Below are 22,665 nucleotides of genomic sequence, written 5' to 3'. Positions count from 1 at the left end.
TGCCTCATCCTTCCCTTTGCACTGCATTTGTCCCTGACCGCTTGTGTGAGAATTATTTTTGTCACCCTCGACATTATTCTTTCGTCTATTATTCTTTCCACAACGCATCCAGTAATTTGAGCTTTTGGCAAATTCTTATTTTATCTTCGTTTTGTTATGTTTGGCATTGTTTCGAAAGCATAACGGAGTGAAAAGCTGTAAAATAATCATAATCAGGCTATTTATTTAATTTCCATGAGGCTAAACTAAAACGCTTTATGACCAGCTTAAGTATCGGTTTATGACACCGACAGTTGTTGGTACAGTTCTCTGCTTTCCTCTCAAGTGCTTTACAGCTTTATGTTTTAATTATTTTCTTAATGGGAGGGTTGTACAACTTTTCCCTGTTTACTATATGGGCGCTCTGTTTGACTATTTCTCTTAAGGGCATTGATAGCGATCTCAAACGCTGTAATTGAATAATTCTGAAATAGTACTATGGTCCAAAATGACATTGCGGTGGTTCCCATATATATTTTACCGCTTATAGTCAGAATTACGAAACAAAATGAACGGATAATTTAAAAACTTTTTATATCTGCCGAACTAAAGTCCATATACTAAAATAAATATTCCTTTTTGTTTATACTCTCCAAACAATTTGCACAAGAGTATAATAGTGTCATTCCTAGTTCCATAAATAACGATTGCAACAACTAAGATACCTATATTAGGATGCCTAAAAAACAGCCATACTCAGTCGTCAATTTCTTTTTAAGTCTTGGATTTTCAAAAAATCCAGCCTTTTTAGGCTTAAAGTACCTTAGGGTTCTAAAGGCATTATTCAATAAAAAGAGTGTCGAATTACATTTGTGTCAATTAGCTTCAGCATGTATTAATTACAATCTTTTTAAAACAGTTTGGAATTTTGCGCCTTACAAACTTGCCAAGATCTCATAGGACGACATTTTGAATTAATAAAGAATATCGAAAGAAATACTTAGCACTAACCTTGAAATTTGGAAACTCTCACCTAAATATGGCCGGTATATTTTCTAACTGACAAATACATTTTTTAAGAATATGCCTACGTCCGGTTGATTTTATAAATAATATACATAATACGATTTGGAGTAAAAAGTAAAGAAGTTACATTAAAAGTTTCCCCCTGTCCCTTACATCAATAGAATGATTTATGCATTTTTGCTTTACTTTATGCCGTACATATTGGTTAGTGAAAGAGAGGGCATACTAGGGGTGTGCTTCAGTTATGGCCAACACTGTACCTAATATAAATATTTTAGTTGTTATGGTTACCTTTGTAGGGTAGATATTGTTCATAGTGTAAGATACCTCAGTAAAAGAGTAGGATAACGTATTTCTCACAGCAGTGTTTATAATAAAATTATACAGATCTAAAATTTTTCACTCAAATTTTTTTAACAATTGTGAAGACTTCTTCCTACCCCTTCCTTACCTGTCTTTTATTAGAAATAAAGAGGAACATTTAAATTGTTACACATATACATGATGAAAAATTGCTTACAGATCCTTCCGTCCTCACTACTTGATTAAATTGTAAAATATACGCACGAGCCGCGAAAATTGCAGAAGCTTACCGCCAACAGTTTGTAGTCAAAAGCATTTGTTTCTTGCATTTTGTCAACAATAACTATACCAATTTTACGCAAACAGTAGAGAGGAAAAGACAACAATTACATGATATAAAAATCATAATTGCCTTAACAGTAGGTTGCCACGGAATTTATGGCTCAAAACGGACGCTACGTTAACACATGCTATCTTATCCAACTACTTATTGCCATTGGTAAGCCTGAAATACTAAACATATGTATATTTCAGGCTTTGCTAAATCCAACCGTGTTTACCTCGTATTAAAAGTTATGATACTGTAAATATTATATAATACTTCAGTATAAACTAAAATTCGTTTAACCTCTTTATCTTCTGGAACAGGATTAAATTTTCCGGAACTCCATATTCCTCGGTAATTGTATATGGTACATACATAAAATATATCTATATTATAGATTTTTATTTTTTGCTTGGTCAATAGTCAAACTTTTGACAGTGTCGAATCGAGCAAACAACTATCATAAGGATGATAAACTCGCATAATCAAATAGAGATTATGCACTAAGCAGCCACATACTTTAATGACGTATCCATCCCGCATTTATTTAACTCAGTGACAAGATAGCAGGGCTCAAACATGGGGATCCCTGAAGTAACGAAGTAAAGAGGGCTAATTGATACATACTTATATTTTTTTCAGAAACCTTTAGACAGTGCTATTTACTGCTGGGTAATTGCATACATAATATATTATATATGTACGAGTGTTCAGTAATAAAATAGCTCTGATTTTTATACGTTTCTCCTGCTGTTGTCATCCGGCATGTGCATGCTTGCCACAGTGGCAGTGGCACTTTTGCCTCACTTGTGTGACATTATGCTCACGTTTTGCATTCAGGCTTACATATTTATGTATGTACAAGTACATGCACAAATGAAGAGAAAAAATTACAAGTGTGTGGTAATAATGGTTGTGGCCGCAAATGTTCGCATGTTAATCTGCAAATTTTGAAATTCGCTAAAGTCAACTTCAAAATCTGTCCGGCTACCTAGCTGGCGAAATTGTCCGACGGATTAAGCTGCAAATTTATGGTAACAGCTGGAGATCGAAGTAGCCCGCAATGATCTGTTAAAGTTGGAGCCCGTTCCGAGTGAGTGGATGCAAATATCCTGCATGACTCTGTCTAATCTAGAGTTATTGTCGGACGATGATATTTGCTTAACATAATAGTTGGTATTTGCTTTCTTGGTTTCACCTTTGATTTTGTTGTGGTACTTTTATTTCCATGGTACAGAAGTGTCAAACAGCATGTTGGACAGAAGTGACATGCCAGACCACATTCGAGTTGCACCATAGTGACCGTGAGATCTTAATGTTTGGTTAATTACCTACATATATACTTATGTACTATGTATTTTATTCATTTACTCTCGCAACGTATAGCACAGCGTATAATATTTGTATTCACTTAAAGGTTGTTTGTACATTTTCAGAATTAAGCTGTAGTAGATCTTCTTACTGACAAAATATACATATACGCTATAATTCAACCGGATTTTATAAATTCATATGTTAGGTATATGGTATATTTTAATCACAAGGCTACACGTTCTTTCCATTTATTAAAGATATTTCACATGTTGACCAGTACATACGGTATAAAGTCAACAGGAAGTTCGAAAATCTTTCTATTAGGTAAAGGCTAGGGCAGTGTTGAAAATATGCTCTCTGACTTTTATTAAGGTTCCTCATTGACCGATATTTTCGGTTAAAAGTCTGCCATAGGCACTGGGGCACTGAAGAAAGTTATGTACAAAGTTTGCTTGAAATTGGTAAATCGGTTAAGTAGCTAGAATATAGAATTTTCCCTAAAGGAGGTGGAAAATTTAATGTCTCTACACGTTTACTATTACTTATTGAGTTATGGCTCTTTTAAAATGTTTTCACAGAGTTTGAAGAAGTGGAAGAAAGAATTTGGTTAAATAGCATCAATAGTGGTTTGTGAGCTATGTTCTTTAAACTTATCAGGGAAAGAGGCCATGCCTACTTTTTAAAAAATTAAAAAAAGAGACGCCCATTCACATTCCGTTTCCCTGTATGTTACTAAATTACAGTTTTGTATGTTACAATAATTTGTAGCTTGATTATGTCATTTTACGGGTTTTCGATTAGCGGAATTTAATAGGCGGGGTACTAGTATGATACAGGCCGTATGCAGTACCAACCTCGCTTGGACGCCAAGGAACATGTGTACCATATTTAATTAGGATATCTCAGTTTTTACTCAAGTTATTGCATGGACAGATGGACAGAATTTAACTTGTCTTGTCATTCTAATCATTGTATATACTCGTATGTACATATACATATATACTCGTATGCAATGCAGAGCGATTTCTTAACATTTTAATCGATAATTTTATTTTTCTTAACATTTTAATCGATTTTGGATGCAGAATATCGAAGGTTTTGTATCGCACTTTGCCCGCCGGTATGTTTGTACTTTTTTTATTACTCTTTGATTGAAAGGAAGTAATTTTCCAACAATTCGACTGATTTCAGGGTATGTTTTTCCTTCTTCGAAAAGTTTAATCATTATTTCCCATTCAGTAGGGCTTACTTCTTTTCTTGTAGGCGAGATTCGATATCCTAAATTTAATAACAAAATGAATAGAACAAAAATCTTTTAAAATTGCTACTTTGAGGAAAAGAAGTAAAACTTTAACTTTCCGAGACTTTAAGCTGTTACAAACAACTGTTGGGTGGACAAAACTTTGTAGTAACATGTTCCGAGAATATAAAAACGGCCAATAGTTGCATCTAACGGACAAAGTTTTGCTAGTCCTTTCCAGCTACTTTATCTGATATACATAAAAAGCCTTCAAATCGAATTAACTTTAGTTAATAAGGAAAAACGATCGTGATTTCGTATATTTATCTTATCAAACCATAAATTTTTCATACAAGAAATTGATTTTAATCGGTCAGTTTGTGGGGCAGCTATATGCAATAGTAGTCCCATCTGAAACAATATGTTTGGAGATTATAGCTTTGCTTTAATCAAAAAATTTTGTGAAGATATATTAGGGGTATTCAGACCGAACATGTTAATTTGGTAATTCGTTAGTTGATACTTAGTTAACACACTTAACCGTGAACATACTTTTTGCTCTATCTCAGTAGTATGGTACATTTTGTTTCAAAACAGCTGATTCCATTTACTTTAAAAAAAATTTGTCTAAAAGTATTTGTAGCGGGCAGAAAATGTATTTTTTCGCAATGAACGAAATGAACTTTTTAGGCAACGATGTTTTACAGCTGATTGGTGTTACCAAGTAACGAAAATTTAAGCTTCCCATGCTGGTACTTCGTTACTCGGTAGAACGATAGTCCGTTAATTTTACAGGAACAAAATGCACATAATAAAAGGGATTGCCTTACAAGTACTTGATATTGATCGGTTAGATTGTATGGCAGCTACATATACGCAAATGACAAATGAGCAGCTTCTTGGGGGAGGAGGTGTACACACTATCAGATCGACATCTTAAAACCTGAAGAAATAGTTTATGTATATACAGACAGGCGGATATGGCTAAAACGGCTCAGCTCGTCACGCATATCATTTATATATAAGTATATACTTTACAAACTTTGTGGTATACTTTATATACCCTAAAAATAATACAACAGGACTGCATGCAAGTCGATATAACATTGAGTGCGGTCCCTCTTTTAGGTAAAATCTCTTATCTCCAATTTGAAACATAATCGTTACTGAGTAGAACAGATTTGTTTACGTAAAAGTTGTTTCTGATTCCTAAAACTAATCGAGGAAGATATATGTACATATGTAAAGATTAAGTTTGATTGTTATAACTCCAATGCTCATTAGGTTATGTACAATAAACATATAGAGGGCGGGGCAATTTTCAATTTTTAAGTTTATTACGAGAGTATAAAAGCCATTTATACAGAACAACTAAATTTCAAAGAACTATGTTCCTAACTTATTCATTAATATGGCTGTAGAATTTTTCCTTTGGTGTGCTTTTCTAAGAACATAAGACAAAAAACAACAACGTATAATTAAGGAGTTTTCTTCACTAATTTCTTCCAAAAATCCATGAAAATGATTTTTGCAATTACAAAATTAAGAACACGTATGGAAATGTTTGTTTTCTTTCTTACATTTGAGTGAATTTCATCATTTGCACGTAAATTAGCGCAGCTGAGTCAATAACTGACAAACAATTGAATGGAATTGAGTTTATTAAAAAACAGAGTATTACTCGTTATAGCAAATTACTACAACATTTAACATAGCAACCCTTCTTTAAAGTTGCATTTGCTGTTCAAATATTTAAACAAATTAGTGATTATTAAGTAATTTATTAGGTTTCGCTAATACAAATGAGTAATTAGTTAAGCTAATATATTGGAATCTACATTTACTTTATACCAGTTCTATAAATATGTAGAATTTGCTTAACCCTTCGTTAGATGAGCTACTTTCTTTATCTAAGGTTTTTAGTGGCAATGTGATGGATTTGATGAGAATATTTTCCAAGCCAGAATTACTCTAAGTAGTAAGTTCGATACGAAACTTCAATCATTAAAGTAAAATGGTGCGATAGCTGCTTTCTGGATGTGAAATCATAGTTGCAGCTTAGATCCAACTTCGCCAAAAATGACATATCTGTAAGCATATTTATGCTATTTTGTTAAATACATCATCGATTGATTGATGCGATGTGTGGGAAGTGGCATTGTCTTGTTGAAACTAAATGTCCCCGGGATCACGAGCTTCAATTTTAGGCATCAAATAGTCGGTTCTCATGACGCGATAATGGTCACCGGCATAACTTTTGAAGAAATATGTACCGATGATTCCACCGGCCTACAAACCACATCAAATCTCTGGAATCTCTTCAGGTTGGTCTTCGTCCCAAATGCGGCAATTTTGCTTGTTTACATACCCATTGAGGGCCTCATCGCTGAACAAAATTTGGTTCGAAAACGTCGGATCATCTTGGAACTTTTCAAGAGCCCATAGGTCGAACGATGTCGCTTGGGAAGGTTGAGCGGCTTCAGTTCTTGCACAAACTATATTTTGTACGTTCCGTACGCCATTTCGAGTTGCTGCGAACGGCGCGGAATCAACTCTCCACGGTCTTCTTGTACATTCTCAGCTACGGCTGCTATATTTTCTTCACTGCGTGCTGGACGTGGTCTATTCGGTCGAATATTATCCAATAATGAATGCTGGATCTCAAGATGGGTGATGGTGTTGCGAATTGTACGCTCAGTAAGCCGATTATGTAGACCATTCTTTACAGAACGTGAATTTTTATAATAAAGTTAAACGATATATAAACGATATATTACGATATATTACGAAATGCCGAAAAATACTGAAATAAAATAACATGATAGCTTGACACGAATCATGCGTGAATTATGAAGAAAGGGCTATTGAAAAAAGTACTTCTACTTGGATCACTCGTTATATAACAATGCTAATTTTTGTTTTTTTGTTGACGTCATTTAATTTTCTTTTCAGCTACAATACCGTGGCGCAGGTGTGGAAATACTCTTTCTATTAAAGAGCCTGTTCAAAGAAATTTCTTAGGAAGCATGTGACAGTATTGGCTACATAGTGACGAAATGACGGATATGAAATTTTAGGAAGTAAGCGATGTGGCAAGTTGTTTTCAAATATGGCCGACCACTGGATTTATACCATATCTCTAAACTTATAATTAGAACTTGTATTGCAGGTTTTTTGCGGATCTGAGACACTTCAATTGAAAAGTGCTTCCGTGTTAATAATATCACCATAAATAACTTTTTTCACTTTTTAAACATTCCATGATGTTTGTGAGGTCAATCGATGCTGGATTCGTACTTTGTATATTTCGATAATATTATAGAAGCAATAGTGGAAGATAAACATTTGGACCATTTCCCCTAGTTTATGTCAAAATTGAAATTATCTATTATTGGTATAATGGAATGACTGTTATAGAAACTTCTTTGTTTTTCCTTGAAGTGATTGTGTCCATCTCCCATAACTGCACTATGGCGGCGTTCATAGGAATATGTGCATGAAAAATTCGGTTAACAGTCAAAATTATAAAGAACACCAAATCTCATCAAGTAACTCATTTTCTCCACGCTAAATAATTGTTTATTAATTAGAATACATAAGCTCAAGTTCCTCCAGCACTCAGCGCCTAAGCACGGTTCGCCGGCACTTAATCACTTTTTAAGCCATATTTTTTTTTGTGGTGATTTTTTCTTCTCACCATATTGTTGATAACTATGTTTTGTGTAGTGAATGTATATTTTAATAGCATTTTTATACCTTAAATAGGGTATATTAAGTTTGCCACGAAGTTTGTAACACTCAGAATATATACGTAACGAGCTGAGTTGATTTATCCCGGTCCGTCTGTTTGTATATACGCGAATTAGACCCTCAGTTGTTGAGATATCGCCCTGAAAGTTTGTACAAATCCTTTTCTTCCCAAGAAGCTGCTCATTTAAAGCATATAGCTGACATTCATACTGAATGAACAACATTAAGTTCTTGTATGGAAAATTTTTTATTTGACGAGATATATTTACTAAATTGAGTATAGGTTATGCCACTATATCAGATAGCTGTCATATAAACTGAACGATAAAAATTAAGTTCTTGTATGAAAACTTCGTTATTTGAAAAGGGTATTCGTTGCAACCGAAGTTAGCGATATTTCTTTTTATACTCTTGCAACATGTTACTACAGAGTATAATAGTTTTCATCACTTAACGGATATTTGTATCAACTAAAAATAATCGATTTAGATATAGGGTTATATATATATAAATGATCAGAATATGAGACAAGTTGAAATCCGTGTGACTGTCTGTCTGTCCGTTCGTCCATCTGTGCAAGCGATAGCTTGGGACTCGTACCCCTTGGCAAAATGTTGAGAAGGAATTCGTAGATGGGCGTAATCGGACCACTGCCGCGCCCACAAAACGCTATTAATCTAAAACTTATAAAAAAATTTAGCTACGCACTAAATTAAGATATAAACCTGTAATTTGGTACAGGGAATCGCAGTAGCAAGGAACAAGGAGGCCTGGCCTTCTAATAAGTTAAATATACATATTTTCTAAACCACTAAAACTACAATAACTAAATTGGCTTACGACAATTCCTATAAAAACTCCTACCGACAGTGTAAAAATGGATGAAATTGGGTGATCAATCCGCCTAGTCCCCATATAACTGTTCTATTAAAAGATACTAAAAGCGCGATAAATCAATAAATAAATACGCCAGAGACATTAAATTTTACACGTAGGATGATACAAGAAAACTTTTTAGGATACGCGGTCAAAATTGAACGAAAGGCGTGGCACCGTTCACATATCGGTGAAAACCCAAATCTCAGGACATACCCGACCGATATCGACCAAAGTTAGTATTTAATATTATCTTACTATTTATAAATTTCAGTGCAAAAATAGGCGAAATCTGAAGACAACTACGACTACTTTCTATATAACACCATTTTTAATTTCATCCCTTGCCAGTATGCAAATCAAGAACCAATGAATGTATCGGGATAAAAGTTTGCGCGAATAACGCATCTGAAGTGCGCCATCTTATTACCAAAATTGTCCAAATCGGACTAGAACTATTCATGGCCCCAGACCGACTATGTGGACCCCAGTTTCTAATGGGAACTTTTTATGTAGATGTTATATTTATACATAAGTATATTATAGAAATTCGGAGATAATTTATTTCTGTGCCAAAAATGGGTTGAATCGGATCAATAATTCCCACAGCGTAATGATTTTCCCTATTCTAACAAACCTTATGCCGATTATGTCGGCCGGCTTGAAAATGTGTTCTTGAGAAATGATAATGAGCAATGTCAAAGGCTAATGCAACAAGACTTGACCTTTCTCTGCCCGCAATATATCCTATATAGTGATTTCCGACTTTTCAGCTGACTTTAACCCATTTTGGTTGGTAGAAATATGTAATATTTTCAAGAAATTAAGCGGACAATTTATGTAGTTTATATCCCATTTGAAGATGATTTTAATATAATTTTATCTAAAGCGAAGTTAAATGTAGTAACAAAACTAACTAACTACTCAATATAAGTTAATGAGAAACCGAATTTAATTGTAATCTTTTCACGACTTCGTCGATTAATGAATGTTGAATTCTTTCTCAACATTTATTAATATACATAAACCTAGCCTTCCTTACTTGTTTCCTTTTAATAATATATAGTAATGCCAAAAATAGTTAGAATCGGGTCAATACTACCACTATCTACCATATACCGTATATAAGCTTTTCAAACTTCGGGTTGGTTTTATTTTGTATATATGGGCCAATATGTAAGATATGTATTTAGCAAAATTAACTGAACGTATAATATTGGATATGCTATGGTCAGAGCGACGCCAACTTTTCAGCCCACAGGTGGCCCTGCCATGCTCTGCACCAATTTGAAGCATAAAAATGGCACTTTCTAGGTTTTGTTTAATGGAATTTAGTGTACGAGACAATAGTCCGATTACGCCCATTTGCTATACCGACCTACCCATTGTCAATTTTTACTCAAGTCATCGCTTGCACAGATGTACGGACTGAACTCCATAATGAACTAAACTACGAGCATGTCACTGTTCTTATTTCAGTCAAATCGGAGCTAATTAAAATTAACCTGAGCTCACAAAAATCAAAGTAATAAATTAAGTAAAAAGTATTTAATATAAAAATACAAATTTTTTTAGATTTTTGCATCCACTGGACGAATGTTCAAATGGAATTTTAATTAAAACAATAAACATATGCAAAACTGAAACCAGGTCACCAGGGGTTTACTGCCTGTGGCTCTTTCATGCAGCGTTGTCTTGAATCATGTGAGCAATGGGGGCAGAGAATCGGCGGGCAGCAAGTGTTGCGCGTAAGCGTGCTTGATTATATTCGAGTGTGAAAGTAGTTAATTATAAACATTAGGGGGTTGCCAAAGAACAAAACGCACCTAAAAAGGTGCACAAATGGAAAGGAAGGCACACACACACAAAAATATGTGGTACTTTTGACATTTTGGGGTACTACTGTTTCTGTTTCGCCATTTAAGAACAGAGAATGAACTAACAAAAGCAACATGTAAAATAGCGACCAGCTGGTAGCCACAATGGCGCGGAAAAGGACAGTAAAAGTAATAAAAAAAGTCAACAAAGGTTACAAAAAAGTATGTTATTTTCCCTGGTGAAGAAGTTGCAGCTAACCACTTCGAAGTGGCAAGAATCGCTTCGGCGCGGCGTTGACTCGGAAGCCAAGACGGCTTCGCCAGTCTGGTGGCTGAATGGGTGAGTTAAGTAGTGGCTCAGCATGTGGCTAAGCCGATCATAATTCTTGTTTGCCAGACAGACAAACAGACAAATAGTGAAGCTACAAACGATCCTAAAGCCACTTCCAAATCATATTCCAAATCGTTGCATACATCTCATGCATTTGTGTGGAACCTAATTGTTTTTTCCTCTTTTTTGGTGGGCTCATTTCTTTACCGATCATTTTTCTACCCACTTTTACTGCCCTGTCTTTGAGTGTCCAATACATGACTATTGTTATTCTTATTGTTGCTTTTGTTTTCTAGAAAATATTTGCTCATGTGTCAAAAGGCAGCAGACAATTTGCTCCCACTGCGTTCCTATAAGTTAGTTAGTAGTTGCCGTCGGTCAAAACCTGCTGACTGTTCGTTTTTTATCCGTCTGCGACTGCTGCATTTGCGCGTCATATTTACATGTTAATGTAATTTAGCTGTGCGCTATACATTTCATACATTGATATCTATTACTGTTCAACTCGTGTTACCGGATTAATAAAACTATGGACGCAAAAAAGAGTTTTACATACATAGATGAGCAACGGGGCGCAGACGCGTCTGAACGCGTGAGCTCTCTGCGTGAGTGGAGAAAACCGCCATGGCGTATTTGAATGGAGATTGCGGGTAGACGTCTTGGAACCAAACCAAATCTATTATATCCGATTAAATTGATCGATTTTTTTCAACTTTTTAATTCTGTTAATGCTATGAAAGAGAGTATGAATGAATAGGAGAGTTTTGTGCGGTGGCATTGTTTGCATAAGTGGAATAGGATTTCTGTTAGTAAGGTTATTTGTTAATAAAGTAACATTTACCGTTTACAATATCGGATTTCGAATTTAACCCCGTTAGATTGCCCCTTTCCAACTGGCTGCTAAATTAATTGCATTCATAGTGTTTTGTAGAGAGTGCGCGTGAGCGAATGAGAGTGTTCAAAAACGGAAGTTGTAAGTGTAGCCAATTGACTATCCATTGTCAGTGTTAATCAGTGTTCTGTAATGCATTTATAATACTTTGTATTAGATTGGGATGTATACATACATATGTATTTAAATGTAACTGATTGTACAAGTATAGCATCAAAACTTGTTTTTTTGTGAATAAAGTTGGAGATTATCTGAAAGAAAATAGTAATAATGAGAATATAAATGAGTGGTAATCAAGAGTTCGGGTTTACCACCCGTTGTTTAAAAGGCCTTCCGACGTTTGTTGACTTAACAATAGTGATAAATGTAAGTATGAATATCTAATCTAAAATATATTCAGAAACCGAACATCTTCCAAATTTTTTTCATATTTTTTTAGTACTTTATACCATATACATACGTATCTATCTACTTCGTCAGTATATTCGTTGCACATACAATGAGAAGAGCGTTTGGTTTGCAATGCACACAACAGACAAAATGTCACCGAAGTTTAAAAAAAAGTGTTTTAATCTCTCTTAACAAGTGAGCTTGTGAATGAATATTTTTGTTTTATAAATATTACATTAAAACGGAGCAAATTGAATTGATTTTTCATTTATTAAATATATGGAGGCTAAAGGAAATATTGATCCGATTCAACTCATTTTTGACATATTGTTATCAGATAAGGATTCTCTTCGAATGTCTATAACACTCACAGCTTGACGGATATTTTCGGTAAAATCTTCGGTGTAGACACTGGGGTTCACAAATTCGGTATCTGGGGCTTTTACAGTTTTCGTCCGATTTGGACAATTTTGATAATGAGGTGGCGCACTTCAAAGGCATTATTCGTGCAAAGTCTTATCCCGATACAGTAATTGGTACCCCCTGTGCCAAATAACAGTTTTATATCTTAATTTAGTGTTTAATTTGGCACTTTATAGATTTTTGTTTAATTGCGTTTTGTGGGCGTGACAGTGTTTCGATTACGCTTGTCTACGAACTCGTCCTTACTTTTTCGGCACGCATACCAAGTTTCATTAGGATATTTAATTTTTACTCAAGTTACAGCGTGTTATATATAACTCCATATCTATCTACAGGGTGGCTTACGAATCGTGCTACAAGTACACAAAAAAAACCGTAATAACTTTTCTTCTGTGGGAGTAATCGATTTACGCTTTTTTTATTTGGCAGGTTATTATTTAAGTTGTTTAAAAATGAATGCTTGGGATACCGAAAAGAGTGTTTGGATAGTGCAGCGGTACTATTTTTTGCAGTCCGTCATTTCCGTCCAAAGGGAATTCAGCCGGTATTTTGGCGGCACTCCCCCGAGTAGATGGACCAATTTAAGGTTGGTAAACATGTTTGGCAAGAAGACCGGATCATCGAGATCCGTATGTTCGTATGTTCGAGAAACAATCGCGGCTGTCGCCTCGTCAATTCAGGTAAATTCAAGAGTTTCGACTCGAAACTTATCGGCGCGATTTGGAGTTAGCAGACGGTCATTGCAACGGATAATTTATGATGACTTAAATCTGTTTCCGTACAAAGTTCAAAAAACAAGCCGGTTAAACCCTCTAGATTTGCCTATTCGCCGGAATTTCACCAAAAAAAAACATTGAAATGGCCGAAGACGACAATAATTTGATAGATTGCCTATTTATGTCTGATGAGGCCCATTTTGATCCAAACGGAAATGTAAACAAACAAAATTGCCGTATATGGAGTGAATCAAATCCATAAATAATCCACGAGATGGAACTTCCCCCAGAACGAGTCGCTGTGTGGTGCGCAGTTTCACCAAGATGTATTGTCGGGCCATACTTCTTTGAAGAAAACGATGTAACAGTAACTGTCAATTTTAATATGTTGAAAAAAAACTATATAAAAATGTAGGAAAATTATTGAGGAAACGCTATTATAACCCTATTTTCCCCTTAAATGTTTTCGGGATCGTTAAGATCTCCAAATATAACTCGAATACAATAAATTAGTTGGAGTATTTATACCATAAGAGCCGTATGTGATAACTTAATCAAGTACTGAAACGAATCTTTTTTTAAATATTTATTGTCAATAAAGTGCGGGAACTAGAAAATATATAATATACATTTGTGATGAATAACGTATTATCAAATCCATCGAGGCTTATAAAGTTAGCGCTGCTGTAATTTTGTAAGTGTAGATATTTAGTCATTATTTTACTGAATAAACAACAATTATTACAGACAAAGAAAGCGTATTTTTTTAAACTTCAGAATATTTGTAAAAGGAGAATTTCAATTTATGAGACTGTAGTTGCATTCTTAGGTACGTGGAGTGGAATGAGCATTACAAGATAACTCTCGAAAAATTACATTATTTATGCATATACAAGAATATGTTTGTTCGAAAATTTCGAATAAGTACTTACCTTAATATTTTAGTCATTTCCAGTTAATCTTTTGTTATCTCCGTAGTGAAACTCAAATCAGTTTTTGTTGCAGCTAAATGCCGTTTCAATATGTTTATAGAGACCGCCTTTTGTTGTGACTCTGGTGCTCTATGAATATTTATGAATCCATATACACTTGCACAGATATATAGATCAAGCATAGAATATTTTTACAAGCGCAATACGTGTCACTTTAGTGAGGCATTCGAAATTTTTGTTTTTTGTACATACATGTGTTATGAATATGAATTTGTATGCTGTTTGTTTGACCATTACACGGGTTAAAAGTAATAAACTTACTGAGAATTTGTATGTGATTTCGTATCGGCTTTGACATAAATTGTATGTATATCAGAGGTTTTATGGTTTCAACAGCAGCTGTCAATCTACAAAATCAGTGGTTTCTACGTCATTGTTGTTGTTGCACTTGATGGCCCAATTTGACACACTCACCTTAACCGAATCGAGGCTCACAGACACAGTCGCATGTATAACTCAGATGCGGCTACTTTGATTAGATTTTGGACTTTGTGTTTGCAGCGCATTCCTTCACTAGCATCACATACATATGTGTATATATAAGCAAAAAGCCAATACAACAAGTAACAAATTAACGGTGTAAAATAAACGGTTTTGACGGATGTTATGTTGTATTTAATATTTAGTTTTTGACTTTGTATTGGGGTTTTTATTGTTTTAACCGCCCGTTCACAATTTATTGGTACGATTGGCTTCAGCCTTTTTACGGAATTACTTTTTATGATTAATTTTTTTATTACCACTTATTTTCTTCGATGCAAGTCGAACTATTCATATATGCACATAGATACTAATATTTGTATGTACACAAGTCTCGTATATTTTATTGACTTCGACTCGTTTCACTGACTTTTCGGGACCCTAGCTCCATTGTTTCATTTTATCACTTCAATTTTATGTTTTAATGTTCTTGTGTGTTCTTCTAATAACATGTATTGTCTATGAAATAAATTTATTAATTTTTTTCTTTAATTTATTTTTTAGTCCTGCATTCGAGCATTAGAGCTCTTATCCACACACTCGTCTTCAACCATTTTATTAGGCTGCTATAAAGCATCGGAGTTATAATAAAAAATATATAATATATATTTATAATGATCAGCAGAGTACGCCTCTGTGGTCTCGTCACCTTTAATAGTCTGGCATATATGTAATTTTATTATAACTGACGAATAGCTATGGCTTAGTTGATTGTCTGCCGGTTTAACTTCTTTACCCTGCAAATAACTTTCGAAACTCTTTATAAAAATGCGATAATCATTTATAAATTTGCTCAAACAATAATGTTAATTTTGATATACAAGGTTTTCTAATAAGAGTGTTATGATTTAAAAAAAAAAAACAAAAGATACGAATTGTTAAGCATATTCAAATGCTTTTTTTTATTTAATATGAAATATTGTACATTCGATACAATTATGTACCGATGATTTCCCCAGAACAAAAATCACACAAAACTGTAAATTTAGGCGAATGTAATGGTTGTTCGTGAATAATTTTGTGGATTTTTTTTTGCACCAGAGTCGACAGCTTTGTTTATTTTCCGCACCACTCAGATGACCATAAATTGGCAAAACCGCACGAAAAGTTGCAATTGGAGAGCGATTACGGTGTTTTTGAGAACATCTTTTTACGATGAAATTGTGAACATTACTCAATACGTATATTTGCTTAAAGAAAAAAATTGCACCTTATTCGAATTACGCAGTAAAAAGGAAACTATTTAAAATAAGTCTAATAAGGGACCCAATTGGAATAAGCTTTTGAACCACCACTATTCAAATAAAACTGGAAAACTCTTAACTAGGTAGCTTTGCTTGAAGCGCATATCTCTTAGTTATTTTTAATAACTCGAACTGAGAAAAGTATTAGTGTTCATTAGGCATTATGTACTGTTCTTTGAATGGTGGGATTTTCTATCAAAAAGTTCAATTTTTAACGGCTAACTAAAAATAGTTAAATACCCTCACGAAGCACTAAAAGCCTCTGGTGAAAGGAAGTTGCTTAATAACAACAAGGGAAACAGGAAATTATGAAATAAATTCTTCACGAAATAATAACTAAAATAAACACACATTTAAATACCTTGTCTGAGGTCTGTATATATATGAAGTAGGTATATGATCATTGGCGTTCCGAAATGACTTTGTGAGTTTTGTGATGCTTTCGGCTCAATATTGTTTCCAATTAGCTGTCATGCTGAAATCAAGCCACTGAACTTTAAAAAATATCTACTCAGTGCACGCTGTTAGAAAATGGATTTTGAAAAATAAATTTCCAAAGAAATAACGGAAGAAAGCATAGATAATGAAAATGTGCCGTTATCTCATCTGTGATCGCGAAAATGCAAAGACAGAACTTGTTTTTGTTTGTTTTTATAGTATAAAATACTATACTACTCAAAGTTCTTTTTATTTAAAATAATATAATTAAGCTAAATTAAAATTAAAGTTATTTTAAGTTTATGCATAAATAATCATTTCTCTCCCATAATTTTGGATGGAATTCCTATTTGCGTTTTAGAGTTGCCGACAACATAGTATATGCTTAATAAGTTGCCGATAACATAGTATATACTTATATATTGAAAATATATATTTACCATAGAGAAATTTTAGACGTGTGTTGTTTAAGCTCAAGCGGTATGGGAAACTGTCATTTCAATAGAGGAAATAGTACTTTTCTTCAAAGGAAACTGTTACATTCTTAATCGTGGAAGTCGAAAATAAAATTATGCTATGCTCAGTATTTTCAATTCAAGTTAGGACTCAGATGATCATAGTCGCTTTAAAAATTTCTTAGTTTGCGCTTACAAAAACTTTAAGAACGATTTCGAGTAAAAGGCTACAAGTAATTCTTTTAAAAATCTTTTGTCCATCAATAACATTTATATTAGACAGATCTAATAAATAAATAATGGTTAAAATACCTATCAAATGCTTCATTGTGGTATTTTATAACATTGCTTCATATTTTTATAGCATTTTTACATAATGCTCCCTTAAAAATGAAATAAGAAATCACCGACGGCAAATCTGACTTCGGTTGAAAACTGTTAATACCATCATTGTTAAACCATTGTCTGTGATGAGATTTTTGGGGTTGCAATTGTTAGCGTTGTACATACGTGGATATTGAAGAAACTCTAATTTCTTATTGGACAATTGATATGTTTTCTAATAAGTATTTTGTTTTCTTATCTGCTTCACTGGCGATATTATTTATTTGTATTTGATTATTTGCGGATGGCTTTTAGTTAATTTTGCCATTGCAATAATTAAATACAATTCTTAAAGCGTTTTCGATCAAGTATGTGTACTTATGTATTATACAAGCTTACGAATACACGAGGACATATACATATGTATCTATTCCGGATTAAACACAAGGAAATCACTTTAAATAATTTTCCGAAATTTATATATTGTGTCATCCGGTGTAGTGCAGAATTTTATCGTTTTATTCGAATTATTAAACTTATAAAAAACGTTATATATCACACTAGAAACGAACAACGGAACGCGCCAAATTTTGAAATTCGCATCGGCCACGTTTTTAAAACCGCCGCGTGAAACTGGAGCCAATTGAAAAAGTCCCACAACTGAGTTGAACTTTTGTGGAAATTTGGCTAAAGCGTGAAGAGCGCCAAATAACCAAATGAGGCATACAAAAACAACAGCAACAATAATGAAAGCAAACACTCTTAATAAAATCGAAGAAAAAATCGAAAGAGAACAAACGACACGGGCCAAAACAATTGCACAGATACGCAAAAAAGTCCGAATCCAATCCGATCTAGTTCAACACTCCAATACGAGTGCGAGTTAGTAGAATGCCACAACGCCAACAATAATATACAGCAGAAGAAAAAAGCACACAGACACAACGAATACAGCAATGTTTGGGGATATGTAAATGGCGTTGGAGTTATGCGCTGTTTGTTGTGTCTGACGGCAGTGGGGATGGCATTGAGCGAGCAACGACGACGACTACATCACTGGCAACGAAGGCGAAGTTGGATTTACGAATCGCAAATGCGAGTGTAAACCTCATCCCCACAGTAAATATATACTTCATACATACACATATATTTGTACAATCATATGCAGTGCATGTATGGTTGTATGTTGGTGGAGTCTGTTCAAAGTCGCCCCAACTAAAGCTGATTGGAAAACTGTATAAGCACCTAAACAGAAATTCATATTGGTTTGTTGTTAGGAATTGTTTTAAAGGTGAATGGGTAGCCTATGGCATATTTACTTACATATGTGTGTATGTTAATGTTATTTGTACATAAGTAAAAAATAAAATATGATAATTTACATGCGATCTATTTATGTAATATATGTATATTGAATTGCTGACATATACACATACATATGTTCATATGTATGGAATATCGCATACAGCGGTAAAAACGTTTTAATTCGTCTACTTGTATTAACTTCGAACTTATTTACATACATACATATAAACATATATGTACGTGTGTATCAAGTATTTGATCTATTGAAAAAATATGTGTTTAGTTTAACATTTTTGGACAATTATAAAGTATATGGTTAATTAATTCTTTATGACAAGAATATGTTTTAATCGTCATATACACCAAAACCCATCTCATTCATATAAAAATGGCCAGTATGCTTTCATAGCTCCATTTAGACAACAAATGTTGACTAGAAAAGCAAAGCGATAATATAGAATACTAGCTGTGTGTAAATACCGAAATGTTTATATAAAGAGGTGGTAAGAGTTTCTTCCCTACTGACATTGGTGGTGTTTTGTTATTGTTGCAAAGGTGTGTACACTAGACGTTGTTAGCCATATTGCTGGTTGCTGTGCTGCCACAAGGCATCGAAATGCCGCCCCAAAAATGCAGTAATATATATACATAACGACCACACATACATGCACTTAGAACAATTTTGGATTTTTGTTTCATATTTTCTGATATCAAATGTGAAGTAAGAAGTTTAAGTGGAAGTTTTCTGTAACATTTGTATACATACAGAATTTTCATATACAGTATGTGCATTTATATAGCCACATGCGAAGAATTTGAAAATAACCCGCAATTTTGGTTTTACCACACTTATTATCTATTTCCCAAGAAATAAATTTTTGCACCGAAACTAGTTTTGCAGTATTCTTCTATAAATAGTGTACTTGGACATAATTTGACTAGTCTTTTGCCGTTGTAATATAATTTTAAGGGAAAGTATAATTTGTAGAGAACTCATCCCCTCGAGCTTTTGTTTAAATATATTCTTTAATATGATAAAACGGAATACTGTAGCCGTTGAGATATTTTTTTTTAATAATGTGGAAGTTCTTGATTTACTAATTACTTTATATACCGTTTTTTAAATCTTGGAAAAATTAAAGAAATTGTGGCATGTCTCATTTTTAAATCACATCCATTTGTGTATTTTAAATATATTTGAAAATTCAAATTCAAACAAAGTTCGCAATATGATACATATAAGAATGTAGTAAAATTTGTCGAGCTTACATATAAACTTTCAAATTTAGCTTTATGTGCCTCGAAATATTAATACACTAAGCATCTTCTCGCTGTAATTTTAAACTTTTCTTAACCTTTATAAGGAATACTTTTTTCAAATGAATGATAAATGAGTTTTTACACTGTCACCGCTGCCTTGCCTTAATTCATCTATTAATTAAGTACATATATGTATTTACTTATAATTCATCAACAATATGCGAAACCAATTTATGTATGGTGTTGGCCCACGCGAAAAATAGTTTAGTACCATAACATTCATGATTTTACAGCGACATAAGCTAAAATTATTGCTGTTAAATTGCTTTAGAAATATTATATTAAAATCAATTACTAAGCCTAGAATTGATTTTTTTGTAACAAAAATTGGATCTGTATCTCAATATTTTGTTTGCTTTTATTTTTTGGAAAATTTTAATATGTTCGAAAATTGTTGAGTTTTTGAAAAACCAAAAAAAAAAAAAGAATTTAAAGTATTATTTTGTTGAAGAAAATACATTGGCTAGCGTTTTGGAGTATATAGGCAACCACAAACCGGCAAATACACATATTTTACTTACGACTTAACATAAATTGAGCTATTGACACGTCCTGATGCGAGCTATTGACACGTCCCTAAACGACTTACAAATCCTAAGCACAGTTGAGAAGAATGAGTAATAAAAGCATTCTTATCATATTATTTAGATTTTGTGATATTGGACATTGGAAAGACCTTTGAATCGAAAAAAGTGAATGCGAAAGCGCTGTGTTGATTATTAAAAATTTTATGATTGCATGCGATTTAAATAGAATAAAGAAAGTGTAGCGGTTTTTTTAAGGATATAAAAAATGGCGAATATTATTTTTAATTAAGTTCGGTGGTTAATTTCATGAAGGCATTAATATTCATATTGGCAATTGAATGCGTCCATATTTGTCACTTGAAATCAACTTTTGTTAAATACGCAATACTTATTTTTAGCTGGTAGATTATGTTTGTTTTCATTCATTGAAATACAAAAACTTTCCAACATATTCCTATATACAAATATAATGCAAATATTTCACATTACTTTTTAACGGCCCTTTTTAATTTTTAAATAGGTGCACAACTGAGGAATACAGAGAAGTTTAAAATCAAGTTCTAAGAAATCCTCCAACTACAATAAAATTCAGTATATAAAGTATTAATTTGGAGGTATACTTTTATATGTACATAGGTTAACTCGACTTAGGTATTTAGGTATATTAAATTTTAAAGTTAAAAAGTTTACTTGAACTTATTTAAATCTTGCATCTAAGACAACACTGTAGATGATTCTGCTACAAAATATGCGTTTGTAAAACTTTTGTAATTATTTGATAAAAATCAATTAACTTCCTTTTTGAATCGGCAAAATTTTCGAGAGTTTAAGTAAATATTGACTTAATTCGAACGACTAAAAGTGAATTCGCGTCCAGACGCGCGCGTCAACAAATCAAACTGAAGGGGAGATTAGAGAAAATATGCAACCATTCATACGAATATGTATGCTATTTAACTCATATGTACACCTCTATGTAAATGAATACCATTGCATTTGAGACGATTGAGAATGTGAACAAGCAAATAATGCCATGTTAAGGTGTGAACATGTTGGCAAGTTCGCCCAGGAGGATGGAAAAGCCAGCGTTGGAGCTTGAATTGAAGCAGAGGTTGAAGTTAGATGAAACTGCCTACTGCAATGAGGGATACAATCGTCGGGTAGCGAAACTGGCACAGAAGTATTGACGTCTGCCGACCAAAAGTGTAATTGACGCTGCGGCGCAGGCAATGAGAAAACTATAACACTCGAATCAAATTGAGAAATTCAGAAAAAGGAATTAAGAAATTGGAATATTTTCGTTAAATGTGCAAACAGCACGTGTGCCCCTACGGTATTCTCATACATGCAATATCTAAAGCAACACAAAGTCTCAATCCAAATACATCTTTCAAAGAAACTGAGAAAATATAGTAACATAAACTGTCAGTAATTGCTCTTCTAGACTGTGTATATGTGATCAATGAGTAAGACAGCCGATTTATACCCAAGCATTCAAGAGAGCGAAACTTGGGAGCTCCAAGCAGGCTTAAACTGTTCATTTGGTTAAAAAATAGTCAGAAGTTACACAAACTACATAATGGCACGCATTTCACTTAAATACCTATTTGTAAGTACTTTCATCAAAATCTGGTCCGACATACACCAGAAGTGGGGCTCACCAATACCAATACACAACCGCCAACATAAGTGCAACCTCGCACATATATTAAAGTGAGCGAATGCAACCAATGTATAACCATGTCCAATGCAAAAAACGCCAATGGTGAACAGCAACAAATATAAAAATATACACACCCCTATTATACACATATATATGTATGTATATAAAACTACTATGATATATTCAGGGGGCAGCGTCGGCATCGTATATAATCTAGTGATGGCAACCGCCAACTGTGGCGCAGCAGGTGGCTATACTCAAGAGAAAGAGATAACACTATGACACAAGCATGCCAACAACTGGTATTCGTTGCATTGCGAAGCACTTGTTGCCATCATACCTTCATACACTGAGGCGAAAATTTCGCTGCCGCTCTCAGCCAAATGGGCGTTGCCTTTTGGGGTAAAGTTGGTAAGCAGTTATAATATGTAAAATTTTAGAGGTTTGGTATATTCCGGTTTCGCAGTTAGTATACATTGTACACATAAATATTTATAGAGCTTGCAACTTGTGTTGTGTTTAAAAACTGCTAACA

The 22,665-nt window shown here is 33.8% G+C and overlaps 1 protein-coding gene across 5 annotated transcripts in view; it reads right to left on the bottom strand.

Annotated features, from left to right (window-relative positions):
* The window catches only part of Sox21b (SRY-box transcription factor sox21b), a 63,855-nt gene extending 42,510 nt beyond the window's left edge, over window positions 1-21,345 (bottom strand). Inside the window, exons 1-2 of one of the 5 annotated variants that reach the window (XM_036374091.2) lie at window positions 21,158-21,345; window positions 14,315-15,420 (exon numbers count right to left, since the gene is read on the bottom strand). The gene's annotated coding sequence lies outside the window, so the exon portion shown is untranslated. Of the gene's footprint in view, window positions 1-11,802; window positions 11,981-14,314; window positions 15,702-17,771; window positions 18,644-21,157 lie in introns of those variants that run through there. The other 4 variants (XM_036374092.2, XM_036374093.2, XM_070111766.1 and 1 more) reach the window with 4 other exon arrangements.
* Between the last annotated feature and the right edge of the window lie 1,320 nt (window positions 21,346-22,665).

This window comes from Bactrocera oleae, chromosome 6 (assembly GCF_042242935.1).
Source record: "Bactrocera oleae isolate idBacOlea1 chromosome 6, idBacOlea1, whole genome shotgun sequence".
Lineage (NCBI taxonomy): Eukaryota > Metazoa > Arthropoda > Insecta > Diptera > Tephritidae > Bactrocera > Bactrocera oleae.
The sequence above is the reverse complement of the archived record's forward strand: the minus strand, read 5'-3'. Positions and strand labels throughout refer to the sequence as shown.